The sequence below is a fragment of the Triturus cristatus genome, chromosome 2_2, assembly GCF_964204655.1.
Source record: "Triturus cristatus chromosome 2_2, aTriCri1.1, whole genome shotgun sequence".
Taxonomy (NCBI): domain Eukaryota; kingdom Metazoa; phylum Chordata; class Amphibia; order Caudata; family Salamandridae; genus Triturus; species Triturus cristatus.
The window spans coordinates 1,244,750,933-1,244,766,601 of NC_140582.1; the positions used below are offsets into that span (position 1 = coordinate 1,244,750,933).

A 15,669-nucleotide genomic window follows, 5' to 3' on the forward strand; every position below is an offset into this window, starting at 1 on the left:
TATGCATGTATGCATGTATGCATATATGTATACATGTGCCTATGCTTGATTGTATATATGTTGCTAGTATATATGTCTGCATATATATATATGCATGCTTGTATGCTTGTATGTATGTTGCTTAAATGTATGTGTGCATGTATGTATATATGCATGTATGCATTTATTATGTGTGCATGTTGGTATGAATGTATGCATGTATATTATATTGTAATTGCATTTATATAGCGCTTAATACCCCTGACGAGGCGTCAAAGTGCTTTTTCAGCTAGTAGCACGCTACTCCGGAACCCATAAAGGATTAGTGGTGAAATAGTAAAGTGAAATATGAAAGTAGTTTGAGTGGTGGATGTGTTAGTCAGTTTCTGGGATTGATAAGGATACTGGAGGGATAGAGGGGAAGGATTTAGAATGGTTTGTTTGTTTTGGAGCTCATAGCAGGAGGAAGAGGCTTGGGATGAGCAAAAGGGAGGTGGAGGGGGAAGAGTCAGAGGGAGGGTTCAGAAAGGTTTGTTTTGGGGATCAGAATGGTAAAAAGAGGTACGAGATGTAAGGAGGGGTGGAGTAGGGAAGAGTCTCGAAAGGGTTATTTTGAGGATCATAGTAGTGGTAAAGGGTTTGGAATGAATGAGAAAGTGGAGGTAATGGATATATTGATAGAGGTATTGGGTGAGAAATAGGGCAGCGCGTTGGAAATGCTGAATTAGAGGAAATGAAATAAATAAGTAAAAGGAATAAATATATAGATCCAAAAGTAATACAGATATAGGTCCAGAAGTCCATGGAAGGTATTTAGATGCATAAAGGAAGGTGGTTTATGTAGATTAAATGCATTAAATAAAATCTGGCTTTCAAGTGTTGTCATACTTTAACTTAGTTTTATTTATTCATATATAATTTTTTTAGATCAATGGCGAAGCAAGTGTAGATAAATAGTTATGATAAAAAGATTTACTTATTTATGCGGTCACTTGTATACATGTTAAAAACAGAATAATGTAACTATCAGTAATATGTACATTTGTTCAACAGAACTAATGAAATGCCACCTACAACCCCTAAAAGGGTAATACAGGTAAACCCTGTTATTACATTAGCGAGACAAGGCAAAAACTAAGACAAGGCGATATACTCTTAACTAAGCAGGAGGAATTATAGATAATAAATAAGGAGAAAAAACAGGATACTCACAAATGGGGTACCCTGTTCACTAGCTTAGAATTGGATACAGCCAGACCCAAGCACTACTGCCGAAGTCCAGTTAGCTGTCAGCTATGTGTTATTAACAACTGAACACAATTTTTTCACATTAAGGGTTTTTATATATTTAGATCTGTTTTTAACTTTAACAGACAACCAATTGTGAATATGTATTTATTTATTTATCTATTATAACAATTGCTGCTATGTATAGAATACCTGCTTGTACTTTGTAATGCCATAAGTCTGTCCGCTATATCTATTATCTAAATTACCCATTGCACTGTCACTTTAAGAAAAAATGGAAAAAAACGCATTTAAACTTACCTGTTACCTGAGAGCGCGTCATGTGATCAAGGGCCTTGGGGCTCAAACGCGTCATGACGGCTGGTGTTGGAGGAGTTTAAATAAAAGACTTCTATGCACTGAAAACTTGGTCCGTGCTCCGTCACTAAAGACGGTGGCAGTGAAATGCGAGCGGAGTTTGCAGATATATATATTACATAATTTTTTTAAACATAATTATTCTACATATTTATACAAAGCAATATACATAAATAGGTACATATCTATAGTACAAATACATGCTTATATACAGAGATCTGCTGTATATTTTTAACTGTTTGCCTGTGGTGGTTATGTGTGTGGGGAAGAGCCAATTCTTGAGTATTTTTCTGAATATAAGGTGGTTATCCGTGCATCATATGTTGGGGGTAAAGAGTTCCATAGTTTGGCTGCTTGAAAAGAGAAGGATGTGCCACCCATGGTTTTTTTCTTGTATCTTGGGATTTTCAGGCTAGGTGCCACTCTAGAGCGAAGGTTCCTTTGTTGAATGTGTTTAGTTATTTTATTCCTCATGAAGAGCGGTCCAGTTCCATGTATCGCTTTTTGAGTGATACAAAGCAGCTTGAACGTGGATCTTCTGGCAACAGGTAACCAATGCAGGGCTTTCAAGGCAGGTGAGATGAGGTGTCGCGGTTTGATATGCAAGAGTAGTCTGACAGCCCAGTTCGGAATCCATTGCATTCTTTTTATGGTCGTTAAAGGTGATCCTTGGTACAGGCTATTGGCGTAATCAAGTTTGGACAGAACAAGGGAGATGGTAGAATGGACATTGTGTGGAAATCCCAAATGGGGGAAGATTCGTCAGTTTTTATACTAACAAAGGTTGATCTTGTTAGTTTGTCCACTATGGCATTCATCAATAGCTTGGAGTCCATGGTCATTCCGAGGTTTCTTACGTTCTTCGATATTTTAGGCGGTGTTCCTAGAACATCAGGCCACGTGGCGAGCGGGTCATAATGTTTCCAATCGCCACACATGAGTATTTCTGTTTTGAAAGCATTCAATTTGCGATGGCTCCACGTCATCCATTGATCCACGGCTCTGAGACAACTGAAAATTGGCAAGTTTCCAATGTCTTTGGAGCATTGCAGTTGAAGGAGTATTTGCGGGTCATCTGCATAGTTATAGCACGTGAGATGAAATTGATTGATCAGTGGCGGTAATAACTTCATGTAGATGTTGAAAAGCATAGGCGAGATGATAGAGCCTTGAGGGACCCCCTGCTTTTGTGAAGTACGATTTGGACGATAAAGGTGGAGTATGGATGACATTAGTTCTGTTGCGAAGGTAGGAAGCGATTGTCTAGAGCAGTCCCCTCTATGCCATCTTCGTAGAGTCTTTGTATCATGGTGTGTCGTAGAGTCTCTGTATTGAGGAGTGTCATGGTCAACCGTGTCAAAGGCAGCCAAGAGGTCCAAGAGAAGTAGCGCAGAAACCCCGTTGCAGTCAACTGTGTTCTTCAGGTCATCCCAGATGGCAAGCAGGGCAGATTCTGTGCCTCTTCCTGGACGGACTCCCATTTGGAAGTCTGAAAGTATGGAATTCTCTTCAATGAACTGTGACATCTGGACGAACGCTGCTCTTTCTATCAGTATGCCAAGGAAAGGTCCCTTTGAAATCGGTCTGTAGTTGTCAGGGTTCAGCAGCACCAAGTTTGTTTTCTTCAGTGATGAGCATATGTATGACTTTGAGTTCTTCTGGAAATATTCCGGAAGTTAAGGAGTTGTTGTTGATTCTCCTTACTGGGTTGGCAGCTGAGGTTGTTAGATGAATTGTCTTGAACGTTTGTGATGGACACGGGTCAGAAGGGCTGCCGGCAGGCCTGCTTGCTCTGACCAGGTCCATAAATTTATTGTGTGAAATGTGTTGGAAGGAACAGAGAGGCAGGGTTAGGGGATTCTTGGATTGTAGCTTTGTAAAAGGGTTAATGCTGATGTTTTGTCTCTGTTTTAAGTGGGAGTCCAACGTGTTTGCTTTGTCCGTGTAATGATTTGCCAGATTATGTGAACTCTTGAGTAACGGGATGAGCTGCTGCTAGGCAATTTGGTTTATGAAAATATTCATGGAGAATTTTTATAGAATTCTTTATTTGCACATTAAGCATTTTTAATTCTGTCTGAATAGTATTTTTCCTTGCTTTTTTGATAGCTGACTTGTATACTCTGTTAATTTTCTGTAGGGGATGTTTATCTTTAGTGGAGTTTGTTTTGAGCCGGGCACGTTGCAGCTTTTAAATTTGTTGTTTTATCTCTTTTATCTGTGTATTTCTCCAAGGTGCTTGTTTTCTTTTGTTCTGTCTTGTGGTTTTTAGTGGTATCAGGATATAAAAAGCTTCCTGTAGCTACTCATATAGTTTTTTAATTGAATTTATTGTGTCTAGATATGTACTGGATATAAGCTGTGTTTCTAAGCGTTCACAATTTTGTTTCTTCCGCGGCCAATAGGTGGATGCATCGAAGGGGGTTTTAGGTGCATCGCTTAGTGTTGTTTTATGTTGGAAGGCAAGCAAATGGTGGTCTGACCATGCGACTGGAGTTCTAGTTTGAAAGGTAACTAGTTCTGTATTAGCAAAAATGACATCTAGGATGTGTCCAGTGATGTGTGTAGGTTTGTAGACGATCTGATGCCGGTTCAATGAGTCTAGGCCAGTGATGATTGTTTTCGGATGAGGCATATTGGCTTTGTCAAACCAAATGTTGAGGTCACCCTAGAATGCATAGGTTGGAGTTTAGTGTTATCAGGTTTGAAACCGTGTCTAGAAGCGCGTCTGGGAATGTCGCCTTGCTAGGTGGAGGTCTGTAAAGGAGCAGGAAGTTACAGCAGGAAGATGGTGCAGGATTGCATCTGGTGAAAAGGGCCTCACAATTCTTTTATGGAGACGTTGTCAACTTTAGTGATATGTAATATTTGTCTGAACACAACAGCTAGGCCACCTCCTTTTTTTCCTATATGATTTTGGGCGATTGTTTGATAGCCTAGAGGAATGCCTTCATGCAGGACTTGAGCCAGATCATCTCCCCACCATGATTCAGTTATGAATAGTATGTCTGGTTTTGCATCAGTATGAAGGTCGTGGATGTGTTTGTTCTTAGAGAGCGATCAAGCATTTATTAGTAGACAGTTTAGAGAATGTGCTTTGGCGATAGTGTGACTTTGTTTTGCAGAGGAGTGAGCAGTATTTTGTGGGCTTGCAGCTGGTGTGTCCTTAGTGTTGGTATTAGGTATATGAGGATAGCAATCGTGTAGCTTTTCTGTATCGTGTTCTTCGTCCAGCAGGCTAAGAAGGCATTTTGATGGGTCTGCATGTGTAGGTGGTGGAGAGGGTGTTTGAGAGTGAGTTGTTGTGCTGTGTTTTTGTAGTGTAACCTTGTTTTCCAGTAGACCTGGAGAAGCGAAGTTGTGAGGTGTGACACGTTGCTTATTTTGTTTGCGTCTGTTTAGGGTGGAAGGTGTATGAGTCAGGGGTGGCGGTGCATCGTGTGGGTCATGTAGTAAGGTTCTAAATAGTCCAATGGATGAGAGGTGGCTAAAAGAGTTGCTGTGATGCTGTATATGTGTTGGGTGCGGTGAAAGAGAAAGCTTGGTATTGGAGTTTGCTCATTTGTGTAATTTGAAAGGTGGGTGTATGTTTGTAGTTTGTGATGGTAATTATTGTGAGGTGTTGCGCTTGAGAGATTTTGTTGTGCTGGTGTGCGGTTTAGTTTTTGAGGAGTAGTAAAAGGAGATGCTGATGTATTTGTTTTATGGGTGGAGTTGTTAGTATAGTATTGTTTGTGAGTGGAGGTTGTAAGGAAAAGGTGGTGGTGATGTGTTTGTGAGTAGAATGTATGTTGTGTGTAAGAGGATGAAGTAGTTATGAGTGTTTGTCTTAGACTTGTTGCTGCAAGAGGTAATATGTGTGATGCAGTGGAGTGTAAGTGTTGTGTGATTGTCTTATTGTGGTCGAAAGAAGAGGAGGGTGTTTGTTGGAGAAATGATGGAAGGATGAGTATGGGTTTGTTAGTGACAAAAAGGGGTCTGTGAGGTATAATTGGAGCATGGAGTGTGTGTCTGGTTGTGATATAGTTCAGTGTGGTGTAGAATTGTGTTGTGTTAATCATGATTGGATTGGCTAGTGGTATAGGATAGTTGTGTACTGTTTGTAAGTGATGGTGGAAATGTGTGATGGCTGAGATACAAGGATATATAGGTGTGGTTTGTGTGGTTTAGTAGTGGGTGCTGAGACATTGAATTGTGCATAGGGTTGGCTTGTAGTAAATGAGTGGAGTACATTTGGTGTGAGCGTGTTAATATATTGTTGTGGGTGGTGTAGGGTGGATGCTGGTATATATACATTTGGGCAGGATTTCTGTCCCTAGTCCCGAACAGGCTCAAACAGGCACTCACTCTTGTCCTCTCCACCCTTAGCCGCGACACCCAGGCTGAGATGCCCTAAGCATGGCCTTATTTAGCCCTAGTAATCAGCTGACCCCTTCAGCCAATGGGAACCCTAACCTATCGCAACACTAGCCCTAAATCCTATGTCAAATAGGAGACCAAGACCTTAGAACCAATCATAGCCCTAGTCCAAGCAATTAATCAGGCACTAAACCCTACATCCAATAGAGAGCCCAACCCCACAAACCTATCCAAAACCCTAAACCAATCCATCAATTAAATCACTAACCCTAAGCCTTACATCAATAGAATCACTGACCCAGAAACCAATCAGAACCCTCAAATACCCAATCAATTAAAACACTAACCCTAATCCAATAGAAACACCAGATGCAACCACCTATCAGTGCATACATGTAGCATCCAAAAGCAGACTGTATAAGGTCCCTGCGTCCACAGGCAAGGTTGCCTGACGAGGGAGTCGGAAGCTGCACCTCAATTCAGATTCTCCTAGGAGTGAGAAAGGCTCAATCCACACTTTGGACTTCTGCAGGTAAGTGCCTAACAAACTTTGCCCTCTAACAATACTGTTTTTATAAAACTTAACTCACTCCCCTAGCCAAAAAACGGGTGCACAATCCTTAAAAACAGCTCATAGCAGATTACTGCTGTCTCAGAGCACCCTCTGTTCACTCACTGATGTAGAATATCCCTGTTGCTAAAGGGGAAGAGGGGGGGGGGTCTGATTTCACTCACTTGCTAACACAAAATGGGAGCTGGGGGTTGATTGCTTAACATACCAGTCTGAGCACAGAGCAAGGGAGAAATTGGGAGGGAAATACAGGTAGTCACAGGAAATTAGGAGGGAAAAAACAGCAGATATTGGACCTCAAATGCCACTATTCAACAGGTTAAATGAAACCGTCACGGGCAAGTAAAAAACACAAGTTTCTAAACAAAACCAGTAAAAAATTATGCAATCATGGGCAGGTTAAAAACGTTTGTTTGTAATCTGTAACAACCACAAGCCAAAACAGTTAAAAATGATGCAATTACGGGTAGGGAAAATCGCTTTTTAAATTTCAGGAAAGACAGCACTAGACTGCTTCATTACCACATTCTGGTCTTTGGTTCACTGCAATCTGGGGCACAGTATGCATTCATGTATATATGTATGTATGTATATGAAGGCATATTTACAAAACACTTTGCGTTACTCTTACACAGTGCAACGTGGTGCAAGAGCAATGCAACTCAGAAATGACATTTATGAAGCCACGCAAAGCCAACTTTCGTGGCCCTGAGTGGCTTCATATGTCTTGGAGCATATTTATGACATTGTTGTGCAGCGCAGCAAATCACCTTGCTGTGCTGCGCTACACTGCGTGACAGGGAAAGGGCACAAATGCACCATATTTGAAAGAACGGCCTTTTCCCCTGTGATGGCGTTGTTTTTATGCCTAGTGCCAACACAGGCACCCTTGCACCATGGTGGAGGGGTGCCTGTGTTGTATGCAAGACTGGTTTTGTGCAGGAAGGGGCACCTGTCTGCCCAAAACTAACCCTTAGAGATATATTTCTCTGTGTGCTGCAAGATACAGCACACATAGAAAGAGGAAGTAATCAGGAGAAATAAAGATATTTCTCCTCATTACACCTTTACTGAGAAGTCGTATCTTTTTGGCGCATTCCCAGGTTTACTAGTTGTGGTAAATCTGTGAATGAGTCAAAGATTATGGGAGTTGCATTGGTGCACCCACGCAAACGTCGATGGGACGCCTCCCTAGTTCAGAGTAAGGCAACACAGCTATTTGCTCTGCATTGCTTTACTCAAGATTCATGAAGCCAAACAGGGCCATAAATCTCATTTCTGAGTTGCGTCGTTCTTGCATCATATTTTGTGGTGCAAGAGCGATTCAAGTGGCCACGGGACGGGGCGAGCAGACATTTAGGTTGAGTAAATTTAGAGCGTCGTTGGTGTTGTAGGGGGCTCTACACAGCAGCTGCTCTCCACCTAAACTTGGGAACTACCCAGAGTTAACTACTTCTTCTTTTGCAGCACTGTATCCTTTAAAGGATATTGTTCTGATATATATATATATATATATATATATATATATTACCTACTGGCGGTCGCCAGTAGGTAGTTATAGTTAGGACCACGTTTCCATAGGAAAACCTCAACATTCTATTTTGAATAACTTTGGCGCCGGTCGACGAATCCTCGCGAATTTCTCAAAATAGGTGGGGCGCTACGCTCCGCTCCTACCCTGAAAGTCTCGGGGGGATCCGTCAAGCGGGGGCTGAGATAAAAGGGGGGTCCCAAAACGCGTTTTTCCCATGCATTTTTCCATAGGACCTTTAGAACGAGCTACAGCCCGAACGGCTGAACAGAATTACTCAAAATTTGGCAGAGAGGTAGTCCCTAGGTCAAGGAAGTGCCTTTTGTAGGTTTGGTGTAAATCTGTTCAGTAGATTCTGAGAAAATAGCCTTTAAATCAATATATATATCTGAGCCCGCTTACGGTACGCTTACCGTACGCTTACCGTAAGCGTACGGTGGCGTGCGCGAGCGCGATTCTGATTGGCTCTTAGATCTTAGTAAACATTCGAATCGGCCGAAACCAGGAAGCGGCGGCCGCCATTTTGTCTCTCGCACTGAGTGTTGTTTATCAAACATGATGGCCAAAAACATGTTACGGGGCTGTTTTGACAACTCCCTCCCACATAGTCATGTTGAGGGAGTCCACAAACATCCCCCAAGAGCAAAAACGGTTTTATTTTTTTTTCGGCAATTTCGCGGGGTACGCTTACCGTACGCTTACCGTAAGCGTACGGTAAAAAAATAAAAATAAAAAAAACACTATCCACACTTACCCCACCCCCTGTGCTTTTGGTGGCCGAAGGCCACCAAATGTACAGGGCTTAGTAATAGGTAAAAAAAACTAAATTTTGGCAACATGAAATTATAAAATTGAAATAAAAAAAACACTATCCACATTGACCCCACCCCCTGTGCTTCCACCAAATGTACAGGGCTTATTAAAGTTGATAAAAACCGTGCACGGAACGAACTGCATTAAGTGGGCGCGCACGCCTCGAATGGCGTAAAGTAACTTAGCATTTAAAAAAAACGTACTAATTCACTGAAAAAACCATAGGTTTCACACACGTTATAGTTAGGAATTAGCATTTAAAAAACCTTGCAAATTCACTGAAAAAACCATAGGTTTCACACATGTTATAGTTAGCGGAAATTTTACTGATAAAAAACCAGTGAAATTCCCCCGTTATAGTTAGTGCAGGCAACTATAACTCATGCGACCGCAATCTTCTGCTGATGACATATGTGTCTTTATGAAAAAAAAATATTTGTAATATATGTATAGCTAAAAATGTATGGAAGAAGACATGGGCATATAAGTGTCTAAATACAGTATTAGCATCAGCAGAGGATTGCGGTCGCGTGAGTTATAGTTGCCTGCACTAACTATAACGGGGGAATTTCACTGGTTTTTTATCAGTAAAATTTCCGCTAACTATAACATGTGTGAAACCTATGGTTTTTTCAGTGAATATATATATATATATATACACACACATACATACATACACTGAAAGGCAATTCGCCGAAACGCGTCGGTCCTTACTGAAGGGAAATGAGGACGGTGTGAGGAAATATGCCTTGAATATGTGCAATAAAATAATTTGACTCACCAAGAAAGTCGTGTCGCTGTTTGGATCCGTGTGCCGCTGAAACGGACATCCGCGAGGAGGACGCCAGAAGGGAAACATATATATGTGTGTGTATATGTATATATTTGGTGTGAACAAGGCCGCATGTCTGGCGGCCGAAACGCGTCACTTTTGAACATCTTTATGTTGGAATAAAGACACTTGATTCATCATCGCTTGTGGAGTCTGTGCCTTGGTGTTGCGCCGGTGTTACTGGACCAGCCCTAGGATATTCATGGGTTTCAGGCACGTTATAGGTAGAAATTTGCATTCAAAAACCCATTGAACTTCACTGAAAAACCCATAGGTTTCAGGAACGTTATAGTTAGTTGGACATTTCACTCGTACAAAACCATAGAAATTCCGGTGTTATAGTTAGTTCAGCTAACTATAACTCGCGCCCCCGCAATGCACTGCTGATGGTCACATATTACATCATTCATGACCTGGTCAGTGACATCACTGATGACATCATCCAGTGACTGTTTCCGTAAAGTTTAAATTTGTTTTATATATATGCCCAGCTGTATTGAAGAATGAGTGGGTGTATAAGTGTCTGTATGGAGGATTTAGTAGGTACATGACTGACTGTATAAGTGAGTGATTAAATGTATCTTTCTGAATGCATGGGTTAGTGACTAAACTGTGTGAAAGTCTGAATCAGTCAGTCTGTTGTGTAAGCTGCTGCATGGGTTGGTGAGTAGCTGCATGAGTGTCTATATGGGTTATTGATTGCGTGCATGAGTATTTGTATGGCTGCCTGAGTGTGTGGGTGGGTGGGTTGGAGGTGTGTGACTGTGCATAGATGTGAGTGGTTGATTCACTGGGTGTATGGGTTCAAGAGTGCATGTGGAAACAGCTGTGTGGGTGAGTGTGTGTATAGGTGTGTTGGTAAGTGAATGGATGTCTCAGTGGTACATGTGCAAGTAAGTACATATGTAAAAGACAGCCTATGTGAGTCATGGTGTATATAAATAACTATGTGAGAGTCAGTAATTGTGAGTGGCTGCATGGATAAGTGTGTATTTGTATCAGTGATTCTATAAGAGTAATGTGTTAGTATCTGTATGAATAAGTGAGGTGGTGTCTGTATAACTGTATAGGTGAGTAAATGGAAGTATGATTGATTCTTTGCATGACTGACTAGGTGTGTGAGTAACTCTGGATATGTGGCAGTGTGTGAGTGTCTGTATAGGTGTATGAGTGCATATGATAGTGTTGTATTGATGAGTGACTGCATGTATGAGTGGATGCATGTGTAGACCTAGGAATCAGTCAGCGCGTATTTAGTAACTGGTATTGATGTGTCTATTTTTTTGAAAATGGTAGTCTGTATTTTAGAGTGGGTGTATCAAAGGTTATGTTCAGGTGTGAAGAGGTGCATCAGATTTTCACGTGGATGATGTAATCAGTGATGTCATCAGTGATGTCACCTACCATGTCATGAATGATGTAATATGTGACGTTCTCAGCAGTGCATTGCGGGGGCACGAGTTATAGTTAGCTGAACTAACTATAACACCGGAATTTCTATGGTTTTGTACGAGTGAAATGTCCAAATACTGAATACTGAAATATTTATAAAGCGCTCGAATGCCGAGGCGTCTTGGCGCTGAGATAACGTAGAGAATGGTGAGAGTGGATCATTGATGAGGAGAGAAAAGCCAGGTTTTTAATGCTTTCCTAAAACATTGTTTAGATTTTTGTGAGCGCAGGTGGGAGGGTAGAGAGTTCCACAATCTGGAGGCCTGGTATGAAAAAGACCTGCCGCCCCATCGCGTTCTTCTTATTCTTGGGTGGCATATTAGATCATGGTTGGCTGACCTTAGTGCACGCAATGGCACATAGCGGGGGAGAAGTTTAGACAGGTCATCAGGTCCAGTGCCATACAGAGATTTCTGGACCAGGCAAAGGGCCTTAAATTGTATTCTGGCTTTAACTGGGAGCCAGTGAAGTTCCCTAATAGCTTTTGACGTAGGGTGACGGTAGGGTAGATTTAGTAGAGCCCTAGCTGCTGCGTTTTGAATTGCCTGGAGTTTGTTAATTTGTTTTTCACCTGTGCCCAAGTAGAGTGCATTACAATAATCCACTCGGGACATTATCAGGGCAGCCATTACAGTCTTCTTTAGAGTAGGGGGGATGTAGGGTAGGATTTTCTTTAGGACTTTAATGTTGTAGAAACAAGTGGAGGTGACCTGGTTTACCTGCGTTTTACAGGAGAGATCCTTATCCATCAAGAAGCCAAGATTTCTGACTTTATCAACCGGATTGGGGCAGGGGCCTGCCTCCTGAGGCCACCATAGGTTGCTCCAGACAGATGGTTTCTGACCGAACTCAATTATCTCTGTTTTGTCCGCGTTTAATTTTAAAAAATTACAACTCATCCAGTTTCTAACATCCAGAAGGCAGTTTTTGAAGCGTTCTGCCGTAGCTTCGATGGACTGGGACACTGACACTATGATTTGAGTGTCATCGGCATAAGACACTAATTGAAGGCCATGAGAACGAATTAGGGCAGCCAGGGGAGTGACATACAGATTAAAAAGGGTGGGCGACAGTGCCGAGCCCTGAGGGACCCCACCTGGAAGGGAGAATTCGTCAGAGTGAAAACCTGCCCAGTGTACTTGTTGGATACGAGAGTCCAAGAAGGAGGTTAACAGGGTAAGTGCCGTGCCCGTGAAGCCTAAAGTTTTGAGTCTATTTAATAGGATGGAGTGGTTCACGGTATCAAAAGCCGCCGTAAGATCTAGTAAGACCAGAGCCGTTCTGCCGCCCTCGTCCATTTCCCTTCGGATGTTTTCAGTGGCCATAATAAGGGCGGACTCTGTCGAGTGATAAGGGCGGAAACCATGCTGAGAGGGATCCAGGAGTTTGTTTTGGTCCACATATCTCATCATTTCCTGGTTTATAGCTTTTTCAAGAATCTTAGCTGGCAGGGGGAGGCAGGATATTGGCCGGTAGTTCTTTAGTACCATTGGATCCAAGGAGTCCTTTTTGAGAATCGGTCGGATACAAGCCTTTTTCCAGCAGCTAGGAAAGTCACCAGAGGAGATGTTATTGAGCAGCGGGGTCAGGCCAGCCGCTACCGTTTGAGGGATCAGGTGTAGAATGCGTGGTGGACAAGGGTCTAGAGGGGACCCCGACTTCATCAGAGCAATTAGGTCTGCCACCTGAGTCTCCTCCAGCAGCGGAAAACAGGAATAGCCAGGCCCAGACGAGTGGGCAGTGTCGACATTGTCGTCAGGTATAGTTAAAGCAGATGAGCTCAAATCATCATAGACATTCTGGACCTTTTGCTGGAAGAAGGTTGCAATATTGGTCACGAGGTCCTGGTTAGGGGTAAAAACAGTGTCGCGGGGGCTCTTAGTCAGTTGGGTGACCGTTTTAAATAGTTCTCTGGTGGTATTAGAGGCTGCCTGAATTTTGTTTGTAAAATATAATGACTTGGCCTGAACTATTGCTGTCTTATACTCCTGTAGGGCTTTTGTGTATATTGATTGGTTTAGGGCACTATAATCCGAGCGCCACACCCGCTCAAGTCGCCGGCATTTGATTTTTATGTGTTTCACTTCTGCCGAGTACCATAGCGCGGTTGCAGACCGTCTTCTTGCTTTTTTTATTTCAACCGGTGCTAGTTGATTAACCGCCTGACTGATCCAGTTTTGAAATATAACCGCTCCCCTATTGGTATTGCCGGATCCAAAATTCGGGGGGTTTTCTGTAAGTGCATTAGCTAGACTAATAGGTTCAAGTTTGTTCCAGGGGCGCGTTTTGACAGGGAGTTAAAGGCCTTTTCGGTGGTTGGATGAGTTGTTATAAGGCAGATTAAAAAAGATGGCATGATGGTCACACCAGGGGAGTGCTAGGATCGAGGTAATATTAATGTGGTTATTATTGGTAAAAATACCATCAAGGGAATGTCCGGCGGTATGGGTAGGGCCAGATACTAGCTGAGTCATGCCAAAGCGAAGAAAGTTATCTATTAGAGTGGTTGAGTCAGAGTCGTTGTTAGCCTCTAAATGAAAATTAAAATCACCCAGAATAGTGTAGGAGGTAGAGTCAAATGTAGATTCTAGGAAAGTGAGTAACGCCGCGGTAAATGGTGCTCTTGGCCCAGGGGGGCGATACACAAGAAGGCCTGTGAATATTAGGCAGTTGTTGCTTTTGACTTTAAAACTCATGGCTTCTGCTTCTAGACCCGGTTCTGGTAAAGCGAATATTTTTAGATGGGATTTGAAGATTATCCCAATGCCACCGCCCACTGCTGCTGACCTGTTTACATATTCTACCAGGTAGCCTTCAGGAACTGCATCATTCCAGTCCGGCCCCGAGGTCTCAGATGCCCATGTTTCTGTTAAGAACATTAGATCTATGTTGTGATCCAATATAAGAGCAGAAATTTCATGTTTGTGTTTAGACATGGATCTGGTATTCAGTAAAATACACTTTAGGGAACTCTCCCCGCTTGTCAGGCGGTTAGGTTGACAGTTATCAATGTTGTTGGCCCGTGGAGGGGTATGAGAGTTAGGACAGCTGGGTGGGGTGTGTGGTATGTGAGGTTGAAGAGGGGGATTATTGGACCTTAGTTGGCCACAGGAGTCACAGCTGAGTGTGAAACAAGGGTCAGCTAAATGTATTCTATTCATACGAGTACAGGGGAATTGATTCAATTTTAACAGTTGAGTGTTTGAGTATTGGAGAGGCTGGATACGTTTAAAAAAGTCAGGGTCTCCGGCGCTAGGTGCGGAACTGGCGCGGACGGGCGCAGACGGGCTTGCCTTTGGCGCGCCTTCGGCGCGCCGCCGGCGCGCCCGCTGCGCTCGTCCGCTGCGCTTCCTGTACGGAGGGGCCATTTTATGCAGTAGTGCGAGGGGGGGGCCGAAGACTGGACCGCTCTCGAAATTCACCCCCAAGATGGCGGAAGCCGAGGCGAGTCACACCCCCAACAGCGTGTATTCAGCTGCCAGGGAGCATGAGCAGGTAAGCGCCAAGGTGGTGGTAGAGGAAAGAGCGATAGGACCTAACAGATTAGGATTCAGAAGCAGTCTGTGTGCCCAGAAATTATTTACAGTGAAGATTTTAAAAGGTTAAAAGCACGATTGAATGCAATTCACACACTCGACATACCAGTCCCGGCTTTCCGCCTCAGGACTCACTTCACGCAACGCTCGTTAATCAGCGGTGTGGTGGGGAAGTGGCAATTTAAGCAGTAGTGCGAGGGAGGGGCCGAAGACTGGACCGCTCTCGAAATTCACCCCCAAGATGGCGGAAGCCGAGGCGAGTCACACCCCCAACAGCGTGTATTCAGCTGCCAGGGAGCCTGAGCAGGTAAGCGCCAAGGTGGTGGTAGAGGAAAGAGCGATAGGAGCTAACAGATTAGGATTCAGAAGCAGTCTGTGTGCCCAGAAATTATTTACAGTGAAGATTTTAAAAGGTTAAAAGCACGATTGAATGCAATTCACACACTCGACATACCAGTCCCGGCTTTCCGCCTCAGGACTCACTTCACGCAACGCTCGTTAATCAGCGGTGTGGTGGGGAAGTGGCAATTTATGCAGTAGTGCGAGGGAGGGGCCGAAGACTGGACCGCTCTCGAAATTCACCCCCAAGATGGCGGAAGCCGAGGCGAGTCACACCCCCAACAGCGTGTATTCAGCTGCCAGGGAGCCTGAGCAGGTAAGCGCCAAGGTGGTGGTAGAGGAAAGAGCGATAGGACCTAACAGATTAGGATTCAGAAGCAGTCTGTGTGCCCAGAAATTATTTACAGTGAAGATTTTAAAAGGTTAAAAGCACGATTGAATGCAATTCACACACTCGACATACCAGTCCCGGCTTTCCGCCTCAGGACTCACTTCACGCAACGCTCGTTAATCAGCGGTGTGGTGGGGAAGTGGCAATTTATGCAGTAGTGCGAGGGAGGGGCCGAAGACTGGACCGCTCTCGAAATTCACCCCCAAGATGGAAGCCGAGGCGAGTCACACCCCCAACAGCGTGTATTCAGCTGCCAGGGAG

At 43.5% G+C, this 15,669-nt stretch overlaps 2 protein-coding genes across 4 annotated transcripts in view; both read right to left on the reverse strand.

Annotated features, from left to right (window-relative positions):
- LOC146863505 (uncharacterized) overlaps positions 1-15,669 on the reverse strand; it is a 533,358-nt gene that overhangs the window by 13,667 nt on the left and 504,022 nt on the right. The gene's annotated exons all lie outside the window — the stretch shown is intronic.
- LOC146863506 (uncharacterized) overlaps positions 1-15,669 on the reverse strand; it is a 64,776-nt gene that overhangs the window by 13,667 nt on the left and 35,440 nt on the right. The gene's annotated exons all lie outside the window — the stretch shown is intronic.